At 39.8% G+C, this 16,882-nt stretch overlaps 1 long non-coding RNA gene across 1 annotated transcript in view; it reads right to left on the bottom strand.

The window, feature by feature from the left end:
* LOC129524291 (uncharacterized) overlaps positions 1 to 16,882 on the bottom strand; it is a 66,374-nt gene that overhangs the window by 23,310 nt on the left and 26,182 nt on the right. Inside the window, exon 4 of the long non-coding RNA XR_010134974.1 lies at positions 8,281 to 8,331. This is a non-coding gene — a long non-coding RNA (uncharacterized lncRNA). The remainder of the gene's footprint in view (positions 1 to 8,280; positions 8,332 to 16,882) is intronic.

Raw genomic sequence — 16,882 nt, 5'->3', positions numbered from 1 at the left:
ATGCTAATCAATCTGATACTTGGGCATTGATCTATGTACATTAACGAAACCTCAAAAATTCGTATCCTTTCATACACATGCATCTTTTGGATTCCACATTTCTAATATTTATACTAATAATGCAAATAGAGAAATAACTGCTGAAAGTGCTGGTATCTATTCTTGATGGCTCACCAGGAGTATTTCCACAAGTCACTTCTTATTTCTGTCTCCTGTCTGTCAAGGAGCCCACAGCTGGCTCTGTTCGCCATCAGGAGTTCACACCCACAGAGATTCTTTGATGAGAAACAGGGTAATGCTTCATGTCTTGACCTTGAGGGTCAAGAATCAAATATTAACACTAAAGATAATGCACCAAAATACAAAACATGGATGACATAAATTTTTTAGAAGAATTAAAATGGTATCCAACCAGACAGAAAGAGAATGGGAGAGAAGACAATAGCAGATGAGAGATTTCAACATATTTTGGAAATATGGAAATCAGGTAGAAGATAACTGTCTTAAGTGAGTGGACAATGTTCAAGGCTTCATGCCTGTAAAAAGGGAATTCAGCCTAGAAAAGAACTTTGTGCATTGCACAGCCCCTGAGAAACACAGCACTTTAAAGCAAGAATGAGGAATGAGGCTGAAAACAGGCAGATATCTTTCAACCCTGGATGGACTGGCTGATTTTCAGCTTCCATTCTCTACTATATAGCAGGAGGACACAGGACGTGGGAGAGAGGACTTGGGGAGGCAAGGGAGGAGAATGGAACTAACATATTGTCTGATATGTTGAAGATTTTTGGAAAAGATTATTGCTAAGCATTTGTCATATGGATTATGATATATATATTCTTGGTCACAGTTCTGGCCTTAGGCAGGTCATAGCTCAGTTAATAAACATAGCCTGCAGCCACAGCCAGTGCCCCTTCTCCCCAGCACATGACCTCAATTCCCAACCCCACCCAAGTCTCATGCAATGAGCTCTGCTTGTCACAGAGGGATCTTGATTAAATTTGTCCTTGACAGAGTTTATCAAATATATGTAATGACTTCTTTTGAAAACAAATTGTTAACGCCAAAACTAAAATAGTTTTTATCATACATTAATTAAATATATACAAATACAAAACTAGCTTTATGTAGCTTATGTTTCTGGCTATTGTAAAAGTATAAAAACAAAATAAATTTACAAAATAAATAAAACACAATAGGTAAGAAATTGGGCACTAAAATCAGAATGTCCGAGTTCAAACTCTACTACCATCATTTATTAATTGTGCCTTTTTGAATGTTACTTAAACTCCCAGGCCTTGGTTTCCTCATCTGTGAAACAGAAATTATAATAATTCCTATCACACAGATTGCTTCAGGATTAAATAATACATGCAAAGCATTGAGTCCTCAGTTAAGGTAAGCCACAGAGTTTGTTACTTTTATTATTACCAAACCCAATAAAATGCAAATTGAATTAGTGTAATGTAATACATGACATTTTGCTGAAACCAAATAGCTAATATGAATATGGTACTGAGCTATGGCACAAGGCCTCTATTTATACAGGTTGTGTATCCCTTATCCAAAATGCTTGGGACCAGAACTGTTCTGGATTTCAGAGTTTTCTGGATTTGGGGATATTTGCATTATACGAGTTGAGCATCCCAAATCAAAAAATTCAAAATCTAAAAGCTCCAATGACCATTATCCTTGAGCATTATGCCAGTGTTCCAAACGTTTCAGATTTTGGAGCATTTCAGATTTTAGACTTTCAAATTTGGGATGCTCAACCTGTACTACCATCTGTATGATGATTCAGTTTACACACTGTATTCCTACTACTGGGAAAACTGCATTTGCTCAGTACACCATGATTGCATATGACCTTTTTCTAGAGTGAAATTCGTCATTGGTGCATTGTTTTCATCTATTCTACCCTAATCAGGTTATAACAAAGTATTAGCACAAAGGGAGGCTCTGAAATTGTGCATCTGTATTTGGTAATAAAATAGCCATACAAATTAGTCAAAATTACAAATGTTTATATCATATTTCTTCAATTGTCATTAAAATGAAAACACAATCAAAAATTTACCACCAAAACTTCTAAGGATCACTGACCTATGATAGGAAGCCCAGAAGAAAACTAACTGGGCTGGGTGCCAGAATTGAGATCCTAAATTACATGCCAACTATAGTAAGATAAAGATTCATAAATATAACTGCAAACTCCTACACTTATGTCCTAAAAATAAACCATACAAGTATAGTTGGGAAGACATATCCTGATAAAAACACGTATTTTAAGAACCCAGGGATTGTTTGATTGTCAATAGTGCGATGTACTTGCCAAAAAACTAATGAGATCTTGGATACACTGACAGAAACACAGTCTCCAAAACAAAGGGAGTTCTACTCTGCTCCATGCAGATGGAATCATACTTAGAGTCATGTATTTGGCTCCAGATAAGGCCCTTTAATAAGCTCATAGACAATTTAGAACAAATGTATTATGGTGATTAAAACCATGGAATTCAGAGTTTGAAAGATGGAAATCGGAATATCAGCTCCAGCAACTCAGCATGTTGGTTCACCACTCCAAGCCTGAGCTTTCATGTCTGCCAAGTGGAGATATTAATAATGCATATCTCCTGATATTGTTGTGAGAATTAAATAAAAAATTCCTAGTGATATTTACTGTACTCTAAAGGTAGAGTGCTAAACACAATGTCTAGCAAAGGTAGTAAGGTTTTCAAAAAATAGTCTAAGCATTTTTAAGTACAGTGGATATCTTTAAGTACAAAGAACAATGAATTTTTTTGATTTCATATAAAAAGTAATAGAACTCAGAAGAATTAGCGGTGAGAAGAGTCATCTTAAAAATCACATGGGGTTGCTATGCTCAAATATTTGAAGGTTGTTACGCAGATGAAAGAACTACTACCAGGGAGACAGTTTTTTTTTTTTTTAAACTCACCATAGGAGGAATTGTTCAATGAGGAGCTCAAAATCTAAGTTGCTGCCACAGGAAGTGGTGAGTTTCATAGCAGTGCGGACTTCCATAACTACCCTGAGATCCTCCAATGCTCCTCCACCCCGTGAAGTCTCTCTGAGGATGTGTCCATCAATTTAACGTTCACTTCAAGGTTGGAAAATCTGAAAACCAAAATCTGTATCTCCCAGTCCCAAACCCTGCCCAGTGTTCCCTAGGCAAAATGCTCTTTTCTCTTACAAACTAAATGAGCCAAAGATGGTTCTCATTTGGGGGAAAATTGAGAGGATGTCATGAGCCCATAGCAAGGTCCTCAGCTACTTCAGCATATAGCCCAAACAAAGCCCAAATCCCTTCTGGATTAATCTGACCCCATTCTGTGCAAGTCTTTCACTTCTAACCCAGTGGCACTTACATTGTCAATTGGAAGACTATTATTTTTGCCATTGTTGGCATATCGTACTCTCGTTGATCCAGAGAGTGAAGCCAGGATCTATGGGTTAAAGTTTTACGGTAGCAGCTTTTCATTTAATAAAAGAAATAACTTTTTTTTGGTGGGGGTTGGGGGGAACTGTCTCGCTATGTCGCCCTGGCTGGAGTGCAATGGTGCGATCTCAGCTCACTGTAACCTCTGCCTCCCAGGTTCAAGTGATTTTCCTGCCTCAGCCTCCTGAGTAGCTGGGATTACAGGCATGCGGTACCATGCCCCGCTAGTTTTTGAATTTTTAGTAGAGATGGTGATCTAGGTTGAAATGATACACACCTGCACCTGCTATAAACACTTTAATTTAGAAACTAAAACAAAACCTCGATTTTTTTTTTTTTTTTTTGAGACAGGCTCTCACTCTATTGCCCAGGCTGGAGTGCAGTGGCATAATCATAGCTCACTGCAGCCTTGAACTCCTAGGCTCAAGTGATCCTCCCACCTCAGCCTCCCAAGTAGCTAGGACTACAGGTGTGCACCACAATGCCCAGCTAATTTTTTCTATTTTCTTGTAGCTATGTTGCTCAGGCTGGTCTCAAACTCTTGGCCTCAAGCAAAACCTTAATTTCAAATAGTGCTGTTCCTATTTTCTTCACCAAGGATTAGTGTGTTGTAATAATAAATGTCATCTGTACATCATAAGGAAACAGCTGTTTTCTAAGAACACACACACAGGCTGGGTGCAGTGGCTCATGCCTGTAATCTCAACACTTTGGGAGGCCAAGGCCAGTGGATCACCTGAGCCCAGTAATTCAAGACCAACCTGGGCAACATGGCAAAACTCCATCTCTACGAGAAAATACAAAAGAGATCAGCTGAGCATTGTGGCACACATTGCATGTGCCTAAAGTCCCAGCTACTCAGGGGGCTGAGGTGGGAGTATGGCCTGAGCCCTAGAGGCAGAGGTTGCAGTGAACCAAGATCACACCACTGCACTCCAGCCTGGGTGACAGAGTGAGATCCTGTCTCAAAATTAATAAAATTAAATTAAGTAATACATACATAAATGACAAAGAAAAAGCTTCTTTTATAAAACTTCATGTGAAATCCTGGAGGATCAATATCATCCTCCAAAAATGTATAATAAGGCTTGACTGTGGTTCCTGCTTTCATTCTCAAATCACGAAAAGAATCACCCAGTAGGACATGAAATTTAATGCACACAATGTAGGTGGACACAAAAACGTATGTAAAAAGGAAGTTATCACCAGATCATCCCAAAACTGGACCTGTAGTAAAACTCTGCCTTTCTGACTTCCTTGTGCAGGGAGCAATCGTGTCCCATGGAACAATCTTAATCTTGCAGTGTCACCAGGCACTTACGTGAGATGCATGGAGAGGCTGTTAACACACTTCCTTCATATTGTTAAGAGTATACACCACCTCCAGAGAAGGTTCATTCTCTTCCTTTACAAAAAGCATGATGGTCTCAACCTCTAGCATTTCCTCTTTAATAAGAGCAATTTGTACATAAGCTGAAAAAATGTCATTAAATGCACTTCCTGTAGTCATGCAGTAATTTAGTTGCCATGGTAATCTTGGGTAAACTTGAAAAATACTTTGGATGGGCCATTTCTAATGCTTGTTTCTAAAACTCTAGAACTTTTTAAAGTCCTGGAGGATAAAGAGACTGAAAAGGCTTTTCTGTTTAATGCCTAACTGTGGACTCAGCAAATGTAGCACAGCTCTTCACAATATGACAGCCATTATGCTCCTGACAATGATCACTCCATCGCTTCCCACCTCAAGATAGGCTTATACGTTATCCCTATCTTCCCGATTCAGTGAAAGCACTAACTTTGGACTCCGTGGCAATGAAGGGAATTAATTTATGAAATAAGCACTTTCCCATAATAGCCCCCAAAGCTTTTCACAATTGAACACTGTCATTTGGGCCTACCATCAATAATAGAGTGACAAAGTACACTCTGATGCAGTTTAACAAAGGAACAGCAGACAACTCGACTTGAACACATTCAGGCTGCTGCCCAAGAAAGCCATTGTTGGCTGAGAGGCTCTGATGATTCACAGCTCTCACTCACTCTGTTCATCAACCATGTCAGGGCTCAAAAGATTTCAGGAAACACTGTCAGGAAGACTTTTTGGCTAACAGCTACATTTGACAACTGACCTTTAATCTTTATTTCACATTATCATCCTATCATTAGCCAAGGATAATACATGAGCATTTTTCAAATATGATTTCGTGGACTGAAGATTTTCTAAAGACTTTTCATCCAAAGAAAGACACTATTATTATTAGCTTCACCAGACTCTGACTATATCCTGGATTTCTTAAAAGGTCTCAGTTAAGTAAAATTAATGATTTCATTAGAGTTGAATAAGCAGTCACGCACTATTTGTTTCCTTCTTTTTGTAGAGGCTTTTTTGGCCACATCAAAATACGATAACACAAACTAAAGCAGCACAGGCTGCACGAGAGAAAAAGCCCTGACCTGGAAGACAAGAGTCTGCTTTGACCTTCAGCAGACCATTTCATATCCCTTTGTCTATTGCTTCATCTGTAATATGTGAGGATTGAACTGAAAAGGAGGGCATGTGGCTCCGGTCAGTGTAGCTGGAGCAGAGGAAGAAGTGAAATATGAGCAAGATGAATTTTGGACAAGTAGGCAGGGGTCAGACCATGCCCTGCAGGTCTCATCAAAGATTCTGATATTTGCCCTAAGAGAAGTAGGATTTAACCCACTGAATGACTTAAGCAAGGGAGTAATATGCTATGATATCCAATACTTTGGATTGAAGACCAGAGCAGAGACATGGAGACCAGTCAGTACACTACTTCAGTAGCCCAGGTAATGAATAGTAAGTGCTTAGGCTACGGTGATGGCAATGAAGATGAAAATAAAAGGGTGGATTTTATTTAGGTGGCATCTTAGTCCATTTGTGCTGTGATAACAAAATACCTGAGTCTGGGTGGTTCATAAAAAACAGAAATTTCTCAAAGTTCTGGAAGCTGAGAGTCCAAGATCTAGGCGCCAGCAGATTCAGTGTATGGCAATGGCCTGGTCTCCACTTCCAAGTTGGTGCCTTGTTGCTGTATCCTCCACAGGGGAGGAATGTTGTGTCCTCACAGGGTGGAAGGGATGGAAGGGCAAGAGAGAGGCAAACTCCCTCTGTCAAGTCCTTTCATAAGGGCATCTAATTCTGCTCATGTGGGCAGAGCCCTCATGATTCAATCATCTCCTTAAAGCCACACCTCTTAACAGTCTCCCATTGGGAATTAAGTTTCCACATGAATTTGGGGTGGGGACAACCAACCATCATTCAAACCATAGCAGGTGGTAAAATCAGCAGGACTTAGCAATGGAGGGTACGGAGAGGGATTTGTCAAGAATGCCTCCAGGCTGGGCGCGGTGGCTCATGCCTGTAATCCCAGCACTTGGGGAGGCCGGGATGTGAATACCGGGCCTTAAATGTCTTAAATGCGGGAGAGAATACTTGGCCCTAGATTTGCCTGTCTTCATCTTTCTCCTGACTCCAACCTCAGTTGGAGGCGGGCAGATCACGAGGTCAGGAGATCAAGACTATCCGGGCTAACACGGTGAAACCACCTCTCTAATAAAATTACAAAAAATTAGCCAGGCATGGTGGCGGACACCTGTAGTCCCAGCTACTCTGGAGGCTGAGGCAGGAGAATGGCGTGAACCCAGGAGGCGGAGCTTGCAGTGAGCCAAGATTGCGCCACTGCACTCCATCCAGCCTGGGTGACAGCAAGACACCGTCTCAAAAAAAAAAAAAAAAAAAGAATGCCTCCAAAGTTGATGGCCCAAGTAACTGGCAGGTTGCTCATGCCATTGGCGGGAATAGAAAACACTGGGAAAGAACCAGTTTAGGAGAGTTTTAGGAGAAAGATTGCAGGTTCAATTTTAGACAAATTGAGCTAGAGGTGCTTCTAAAATGTTCAAATGGTCATGTCAAGGCAATAAATGGGTCTGGAGTTTAGAGAAGGAATCTGAGCTGGAGTTAATTTAACAGTCATCGGCATATGGAAGAAAACTGAGGCCACTGGTATGGAGCAAGTATGGAGTTAGCAAAGAAGAGGCCCTGGAGCCAAGCTCTCAGGAGCTCCATCAATTAACCACTGAGAATAGAAGCATGAGCTTTAAAGGGAACTGAGAAGGGAAAGGCCACATAAGTGAGAGGAAAACCAAAATGTAGTGTTACAGAAGCTAAGGGGAAAAGTATTTTTTTTGGACGGAGAAAAAAAAAGTTTTTTTTTTGGAGAGTTCAACAATGAATTAAGTGACTGGAGGTCACTGATAATCTTAACTTTTTCAGTGGAGTAATGAAGTCAAAAGCAAGATTAGAATGAAGTTTTTAAATTTTTTTAAATTAACCCAAATTTGCATATAGCATTTTACCCTAAAAGAATCTCAGATAAAGGGGAGTCACAGAAATAACATTCGAATGAATCACGTCTCAAAAAGAAAGATTGCATTCTGAGCAGGATTCTGATAAAGACCCAAACTACTTCACATAAGAAAAAAAAAAAAAGCTCCAGTGCATTTCTACATCTCAGGATCTCAGGGGCAGCACCCCTGGGTGGAGACTTCAGTTGAATATAGGGTAAGCCTTCATGATTCACAAGCCCAACAAATCTTAGAGCTTTATTATACTATGTTCTTAGATTCTGTGCTAGGAAACCACAGAATTCAGGACACTACCTTCCTGTAAGGACCTGGGGTACTTAGTCACCATCACAGACATTTGTAGAGCACATTCTATGTCCAAGAGACCATGCTTGGTGCCACAGCTCAAAGAAAAGGTCTGTAGATTGGTTTGAACCTAAGGAGGGACTCACCGGAGCCTTTCCTGGGTATCACAGCATGCTTACTCTCTTCCAGTTCACAACCTAGGCCAAATGGGAGATGATTATGGTTATTGAAAGTATTAGATCTTGGTTCAAACAGCTCCTTGAATAGGATAAAATGATTCTGGTGATAATGCCACCTTCCTCTCCCAAGTCTTTTTTGGCAACTGTGCTTATTACTCATTCATTCATTAATTCATCACTTTCTAGTCATTCAACTACATATCAGGCTCTGGGACTGGTGCTGGAAATTCAGTGGTGAGCAAGATGGGCATGGTCTTAACTCTTGTGGAACTTACCAGATAGAAGACATCCCCCTGTTCAGGATGTATTGGCCCACACAGAGCTAAGAGATCAGTAGCCATGATTGATGGAGTAGGGCTATCAGTCTTTTGGAGACGGCTGTGTCATGCATGAGGGCCCATCTGTGGCCACTGTGCAAACTGTTTGGAGAAGTGAGAGAGCCTCTAAGGAGCCAAGGAGAGGTTGGGGTGGGGTTGGGAGTTGAAGTGTATCAACCCACTGATAAAGAAGGGAGATCATACCAGCAGCACTTTATTTTTAGAATTATACATGCTGCAATTTGGAAGGGACCTCTGGTGCCATCTAATCTCCTCCTACCTCCTCAACACAGGACTCCCCTCTACTGCAGCCCCTGCATTCATTCAGCCTGTTTTACAAGGCAGCAGCTTCGTTGCTGAACAATGGTGTTATAATGGTCCCCATCCCACCCCTCTGCTTGGTCCTGGGATTTCAGGTGTGCACTACAACGTCTGGCTAATTTTTGTATTTTTAGTAGAGACAGGGTTTCACCATGTTGGCCAGGCTGGTCTCAAACTCCTGACCTCAAGTGATCCACCTGCCTCTCCCTTCCAAAGTGCTGGGATTACAGGCATGAGCTGTCTGGCCCAAGTTATTACTTTAATACCACAGTGAATCATATATAATGTTACAGCAAAATACACCTGACGCACTCATTAAAACAAAGATCACATTTGCATAGTTGCTGTCCATAGAAAGATACACACAGAGGCAGCTGGAAAGCTAATGAGGTTGTCCAGATGGCAGCATCTTCCTCATGTGGTACATGTGTTCCAGGAGCTTTCGTGGGACTCCACAGCCTCCGCCTGCCTCCTTCCCCTCCCTTCTCCTAGAAGGATAGTCTAGACTAGCATTGTTAACCGGAAGATTGTAGAGGAGGATAGAAGCAGCATTCTGATGAATACTGAAGCTCATTGTGAGAGAAGGTGCCATTACTGGAAAAGAGGAGTATTTAAGATGGGTATTACTTATAGGAGTTAGGCCAAGGGGAGCCCTCAGGCAGGGCATCATCTGATGTGATGGCTGGCTTCATGTATTCGAAAAAGGGAGCGATTTATTCAGTGCTGCTCCTGAGGGCAGTATGGAGCCTGCTGAACCAGGGCCCATCACAGTGGACCAGCCTGGAGTGTCCAGGGCCTGCAGCCTGGGTTTCTTCCCTTTCTTGCTCCATATTCTTAGAAAAGTTACTCTTTGTTGATCTTGGTTTTCTTTTTTTAAAAAATATTTTTACTTTCTTTTTCTGTGAATTTGAGACAGCATAGATCTTGGTTTTCTTATCTGTAACATGGAGATAAAGAATAATGCCTACTTCATGGGGTATTGTAAGAAATTTTTAAAATTTTTTTTTTGTTTGGGGGGCTACAGGATCTTACTCTGCTACCCAGGCTGGAGTGCAGCCTCAACCTCCTGGGCTTAAGTGATCCTCCCACCTCAGCCTCCCAAGTAGCTGGGACTACAGGCAGGCAACACCACGTCAGGCTAATTTTGGATTTTTTGTAGAATCAAGGTCTCACCATGTTGACCAAGCTGGTCTTGAACTCCTGAGCTCAAGCGATCCGCCTGCCTCAGCCTCCTAAAATGCTGGGATTACAGGTGTGAGCCACCACGCCTGGCCATATTGTAAGAATTTAATGAGGTGCTACTTATAAAGCATTTGGCATAGTACCTTGGCAAATAAGTTGTTTATATTATTAGAGGCCAGAACTACCAAAGGTGTCTACTTTTTGTTCACTGTCTTAGATGCAGGAGAGAATATTTGACCTTAGATTTGCCCGCCTGCATCTTTCTCCTGACTCCAACCTCAGTTCCTCTTCTGACTGCCTCTCTCCATCTGTATTGCAAAACACCAAACTCTCTGCCAAAGAACACATGTTAAGTGACCAAAACAGTAAGAATTGCTGATCTTTACTCTCACAGGCACTGACAGTTGCCTGGCAGGATCAAGGGAGAGCTTATTAAGAGGGAGGGTTTTTTGTCATTACATATGGTTGGATAGGGAGAAAGTATGGCCCACTGGAGGGAGAGCTCCAGTCATTCTCCAGAACACAGAGCGGGAGTCAACACATTCTGAGTCAGTCACCAATACAACTTTTGGCCAAAACCCATTTTCCTGTCTTTGATTTCACCATATGACCCCTGCTGATTGCTCTGACCCTTCCCACCACAATGCGCACTTACACATATTTCACCCAAATCACGTAAGGCTGGTAACAAAGAAGTAACACCATGGGCCACCACTTGGCCAGGTTACCTTCCTCCTCCTGACTCTAAAAAAAGGTACAATGGAGAATGCACAAATTTGACAACAACAAAATCAATGGAATAGCTACATTCTTATGACAAATTATGCCAAGTCTGAAGGCTTCTGAGCATTTCCTGTTGTCATAAAGGCAAAAACACATTTCATTATTTAGAAAATCTGAGCATCAACAAGATAACAAGTCTGACCTTTGTATCCAAGCCCTTTATAACTTTGGGGCCAGAACTGGTAGAATGGGGAAGAGTCCACTCTGTTCTCTTTAAGTTCTTCTGGAGAATTTCTGCTCAATTCACTCTTCTTAAAATGTCAAACTCCTTATATCTATATACACAATCCTTTGCCTTATGAATTAAGGTCCTCTGACTCCTGTACCTTCAGTGGACCAATGACAGTTTCAGGATTTGAGCAGCTAAGCTTGAGTGTGAATTCAGTCTATGCTCTCCTGGGGTTTCCAATCTGTGCTGTACTTAGGTTTTGTTTTTTCTTTTTTCTTTTTTTCCCCTCTGTCTCACTTTCCCAATGTACTTAGGTTTATTAAATGAGTTTACGTATTTCAAATACAGGATAGTTTTTGAAACTGAAATATCTTAAATTTATAAGAAAAACTTGGCCTTCAGATTCACAAATAATCCAAAAACTTATAAATAATTAAAACCTCAACCTTCTCCTTCATGAAAAATTTAGTCAGAATTCTTAACGAAATAAAGTGATTTAAACTCTAGCTCATATAACATAGGATTAAATATTTCTAAATCAGATTGCTCAAAAGATACAAAAAGCCTCAATAATTCATGGACAGTCAGGAATGAGGTTGAGCTGAATGAGCAGAGAAAAGATGTATAAGGTTAGACACAGCTTGGTCTTCCCAAGCAGGTGGCACAGCAACACTTCACCTCTCACAGCAGAAAAAGCAATTCACCATCATATGCTACTATCTTTTTTATTTAAGAATAGCATTTAACAAGCTTATTTTAGAATCTGATTCATTTTCATTTTTAGGAAATTTAAAGACCTTAAACCTTCTCCATACTGTGTGTGATTACACCTAATTAAAGTTCACATCTTTCGCAGAAAGGTGGGATATCAGTTCTAATTTTACACACTGGTGTGATGGAGGGCACAAGGCATTAGGTTGCAGGCCAGTAAACCCAGGTTTATTCCTGACTTGGTCACTACTTTTCTGGATTTTCTTAAATGCCTCAGTTTTTCCATTCATAATATATGAGCATTAATGTCTGGCCCTCGTCAGAATTCTCTATGGCAAATTACGTCATCATCTTTCATTTTAAAACTATTTAAACTATTGAGCCCATACTGTATGATAGACACCATCCTGTCTGCTATAAATAAAGTAAGGAACAAGAAAGTCATACTCTAACATTTGTTACATTTGTTCAAAAAATTTGTACTGCTATCCAATAATTGATATGACACTTTCAGGAACCACTGAAGATACATGAAGTCAGTAAGTCAACCAACAAGTCAACAAACATTTGTTGAATATTTACAATGTGCAAGACATTGTACCAGATACAATTATAAATAAAAATGTACCTCACTAGACCTATGCTGCTAGAGGATACAGCTCACGTTCATCATTACACCCTGTATCCCCAAAGTCTGGCATAGTGCCTCGTACTCAGCAATGCTCAATAAAGAATTGTTGAATGGACAAATGTATGACTGTGGGAGTGACAAAAAACAATCAAGGGCCCTGCTCTCAAGGGGTTAGAATTTAATAGGGAATTCAAAGCATGTGTGCATCCACTCATCAACTACAATAAATAATAGTATGTCATAAAAAGACACAAAGGAAACAAAAGAATTTAAAGCAGAAACTCTAACAGATACTTGTACACCAGTGTTCATAGCAGCTTTATTCACAATAGCCAAAAGGTGGAAACAATTCAAATATCCATTGATAGATGAATGGATCAACAAAATGTGGTGTATACATAACAATAAATTTTATTCAGCCAGAAGGAAATTCTGACACGTTACAACATAGATGAACCTTGTGGACATTATGCCAAGTTAATTAAGCTAGGCCCAAAAGGACAAATATTGTGTTATTCCACTTACATGAGATCCCTAGAACAGTCACATTTATAGAGACAAAAAGTAGAAGAATCATTACCAGGGGCTATGAGGGAGGGGGAATATGGAGTTATTATTTCATGAGTAAAGGATTTCTGTTTCAGATGATGAAAACGTTCTGGAAATGGATGGTGGTGGTGGCTATGCAATGAGAACATACGTAATGCCACTAAACTGTACATTTTAAAAACAATTAAAATAGTAAATTTTATGTTATGGATTTCAGTACAATTTTTTTAAGCCATGAAGGAGCTTGGAAGGCACCGAGAACATCTGCCTGGGATAACCAAGGAGGGGTTTTCTAGAGATGGTCCTATTTGTGCTTGCTCTTCCTGTTAATGCCTGCAAATCAAAGTTCATACTGTGGACAATAAGAAGCAAGCATTCATTTTCATGTGGTTCACCAGCTTTATATGATTCCTTATACAAGAAACTAGTAAGACAGGTTGCTCTGGGAAGAGGCACTAGAAGCCTAGAGGTTTAGGGATTTGATGGCCTGGGGTAGAAAAAGACTTACTTTTCACTGTGCATTTATTCCTTTTTGTTTAAAATACAAATATTTGCATTTCCCTGATCATTAGTGATGTTGAGCATTTTTTCATATGTTTGTTGGCTATTTGTATACCCTCCTTTGAGAATTGTCTATTCATGTCCTTAAGCCCACTTTTTGATGGGATTGTTTGTTTTTTCTTGCTAATTTGTTTGAGTTTGTTGTAGATTCTGGATATTAGTCCTTTGTCAGATATACAGATTGTGAAGACTTTCTCCCACTCTGTGGGTTGTCTGTCTACTCTGCAGACTGTTCCTTTTGCAGTGCAAAAGCTCTTTAGTTTAATTAAGTCCCAGCTATTTGTTTTTGTTTTTATTAAATTTGCTTTTGAGTTCTTGATCATGAAATCCTTGCCTAAGCCAATGTCTAGAAGGGTTTTTCCAACGTTGTCTTCTAGAATTTTTATAGTTTCAGGTCTTAGATTTAAGTCATTGATCCATCTTCAGTTGATTTTTATATAAGGTGAGAGATAAGGATCCAGTTTCATTCTCCTACATGTGGCTTGTCAATTATCCCAGCACCACTTATTGAATAGGGTGTCGTTTCCCCAGTTTATGTTTTTGTTTGCTTTGTTGAAGATCAGCTGGCTGTAAGAATGGCCAAAATAAAAAAAAAAAAATCGATGTTGGCATGGATGTGGTGAACAGGGAACACTTTTACACTGCTGCTGGAATGTAAACTAGTACAACCATTATGGAAAACAGTGTGGAGATTCCTTAAAGAACTAAAAGTAAAACTACCATTTGATCCAGCAGTCCCACTACTGGGTATCTACCCAGAGGAAATGAAGTCATTATATGAAAAAGATACTCGCACACACGTTTATAGCAGCACAATTTGCAATTGCAAAAACGTGGAACTAACCCAAATACCCATCAATGAGTGGATAAAGAAACTGTGGAATACTACTCAGTAGTAACTGTGGAATACTACTCAAATGGAATACTATTCAGCCATAAAAAAGAATGAATTAATGGCATTCACAGCAACCTGGATGAGATTAGAGACTATTAAGTGAAGTAACTTAGGAATGGAAAACCAAACAGCATATGTTCTCACTCACATGTGGGAGCTAAGCTATGAGGATGCAAAGGCATAAGAAAAACATGTGGATTTGGGGGACTCAGGGGGTGAGGGATAAAAGACCACAAATTGGGTGCAGTGCATACTGCTTGGGTGATGGGTGCATCAAAATCTCACAAATCACCACCAAAGAACTTACTCATGTAACAAACACTACCTTTTCCCCAATAACCTATGGAAATAAAAATAATAATAATAATAAATTTTTTAAAAAATACAAATATTTTTTAAAAACTTAAATGACTCCTGATCCTCTTTTAAAAGATTCTTGGCTGGGCACCGTGGCTCATGCCTATAATCCCAGCACTTTGGGAGGTCAAGGTGGGCGGATCACCTCAGGTCAGGAATTCAAGACCAGCCTGGCCAGCATGGTGAAATCTCATCTCTACTAAAAATACGAAAATTAGCTGGGCATGGCGGTGGGAGACTGTTATCCCAGCTACTTGGGAGGCTGAGACAGGAGAATCGCTTGAACCCGGGAGGCAGAGGTTGCAGTGAGCCAAGATCATGCCATTGCACTCCAGCCAGGGTGATGAGAATGAAACTCCGTCTCAAAAAAAAAAAAAAGATTCTCAAAATTTGGTCTGAAAGATACAACAAAATTGTCTTAGTTTCATAAAGCCAATGTTCCATATCAGAAGCTTTCATCAGATAACTACCAAAGCATTCTTTCATTTTTAACTCTAACTGTCCCTTCTGGGAGTCATCAATTTTGTAACTATGAAATCTCCCTCCCTGCTAATCGCCACTCAACACCCATATACTTGTTTCCCATCAGTCAGAGGACCAGATTTGGGTATTTCTATTTTAGATAATACATGATTGATGTTCTTATACTGAGGCTTGAAACAAAAAAGATACTGAAAAACAGCCATACTAGGGATGAAATTATAAATATACATATTAAACAGTCGGTTAAATATAAAGAACTAATGAGAGAGGAAATGGGGAGATGTAGGTCACAGGATACAAAGTAGCAAGTAAGATGAACAAGCCAGAAGATCCAGTGTATAAGATGAGGACTGTAGTTAATAGTAGTGTATTGTATTCAGGAGTTTTGCTAAATGAGTAGATGATAGCCGCTCTTGCCACAGGGGGAAAAATGCGTAAGTATATCAGATAACGAATATGTTAATTTATTCTACCATATATATGTGTATATATATACATATGTGTACACATTTGTATACATATATCTAAAATATACACAATAAAATTTATTTTTATAGAAAGAGCTAATGATAAATTATGCAGATAGTAAAATTTTAACCATCAATCCTTCCTCCTTGGTATGATTAATTCAGGGTCTTGGTTCAGCTCTTTTACACTGTGTTTTAATCTTGGGTCCTCTTCTAAATGAATTGTAATTTATTCATACATTCCTAAGGCAGAGATATTTGTAGTGGCAATGCCTCAGATGAAAAGACTACTTTTCTTATATTCCTTTGCAGCCAGGTGTGGCCATGTGACTGAGCTCTACTCAGTGAGAACTGTTGTGGCACGTTCTGGACGATGCCTCAGTGAGGCGATGCGCATCTTTTGCCTTTCCTTTGTCTCCTGGGAAGTGATTTTGAGGATAGAAGGTATGCACTGAGGATGATGGGACAGAATCATGAAGCCTCCATCCAAGACTTCGCTCCTTCCTATGGATTTCTTTTATGTGGGAGAATAAATAATTGTGTGGTTGAGCCACTGTTATTTAGAGTTTTTATTATATACTATTTATGTAAGTTTTCTTTCTCTTTCTCCTGCACATTCTTTACTCTTCATGCTCACTTTTCTTTTCTGTAATTCCTGTACTTTTGAACACTGTGAAGTGTTCTGTTTTCTGGAAGCTTTACCTTTCCTGCACACCCTACCCTCTGCAATCCACTCTGTCTCTTGCTTAGGGCCACTACTAAGTGCTCTCTTGTATCCCTGGCTGCTGTGGCTGCTTTACCAGCTCCACCATGCTGCATTCTCAACACAAAGTGCTATCCACTCTGCAGTTCTGTCATTTGCAATTAGTTCCCACTAGGAATGTCAGCTCTCAGAAGGAAGGGACAGTCTAGTCCATGGCGATATTCCTAGAACTTTGAACAGTGTTTGACTTTTAGTAACCACTTCATAAATATTTCATCCCATTTACTCAGCAAATGTTTGTTGAGCACCTAGTATGTGCCAAGTACCCTTCTAAGCACTAGGGACACATCAATGAACAAAATAGATTAAAAAACTGCTTTCCTGTGGCACTTATATTCTACTGTGGGAGAAATAAAAATAAATAATACTAAACCAATCCA

This window comes from Gorilla gorilla, chromosome 7 (genome assembly GCF_029281585.2).
Source record: "Gorilla gorilla gorilla isolate KB3781 chromosome 7, NHGRI_mGorGor1-v2.1_pri, whole genome shotgun sequence".
NCBI classification, from domain to species: Eukaryota; Metazoa; Chordata; class Mammalia; order Primates; family Hominidae; genus Gorilla; species Gorilla gorilla.
This window is presented reverse-complemented; position numbering and strand designations above follow the sequence as displayed.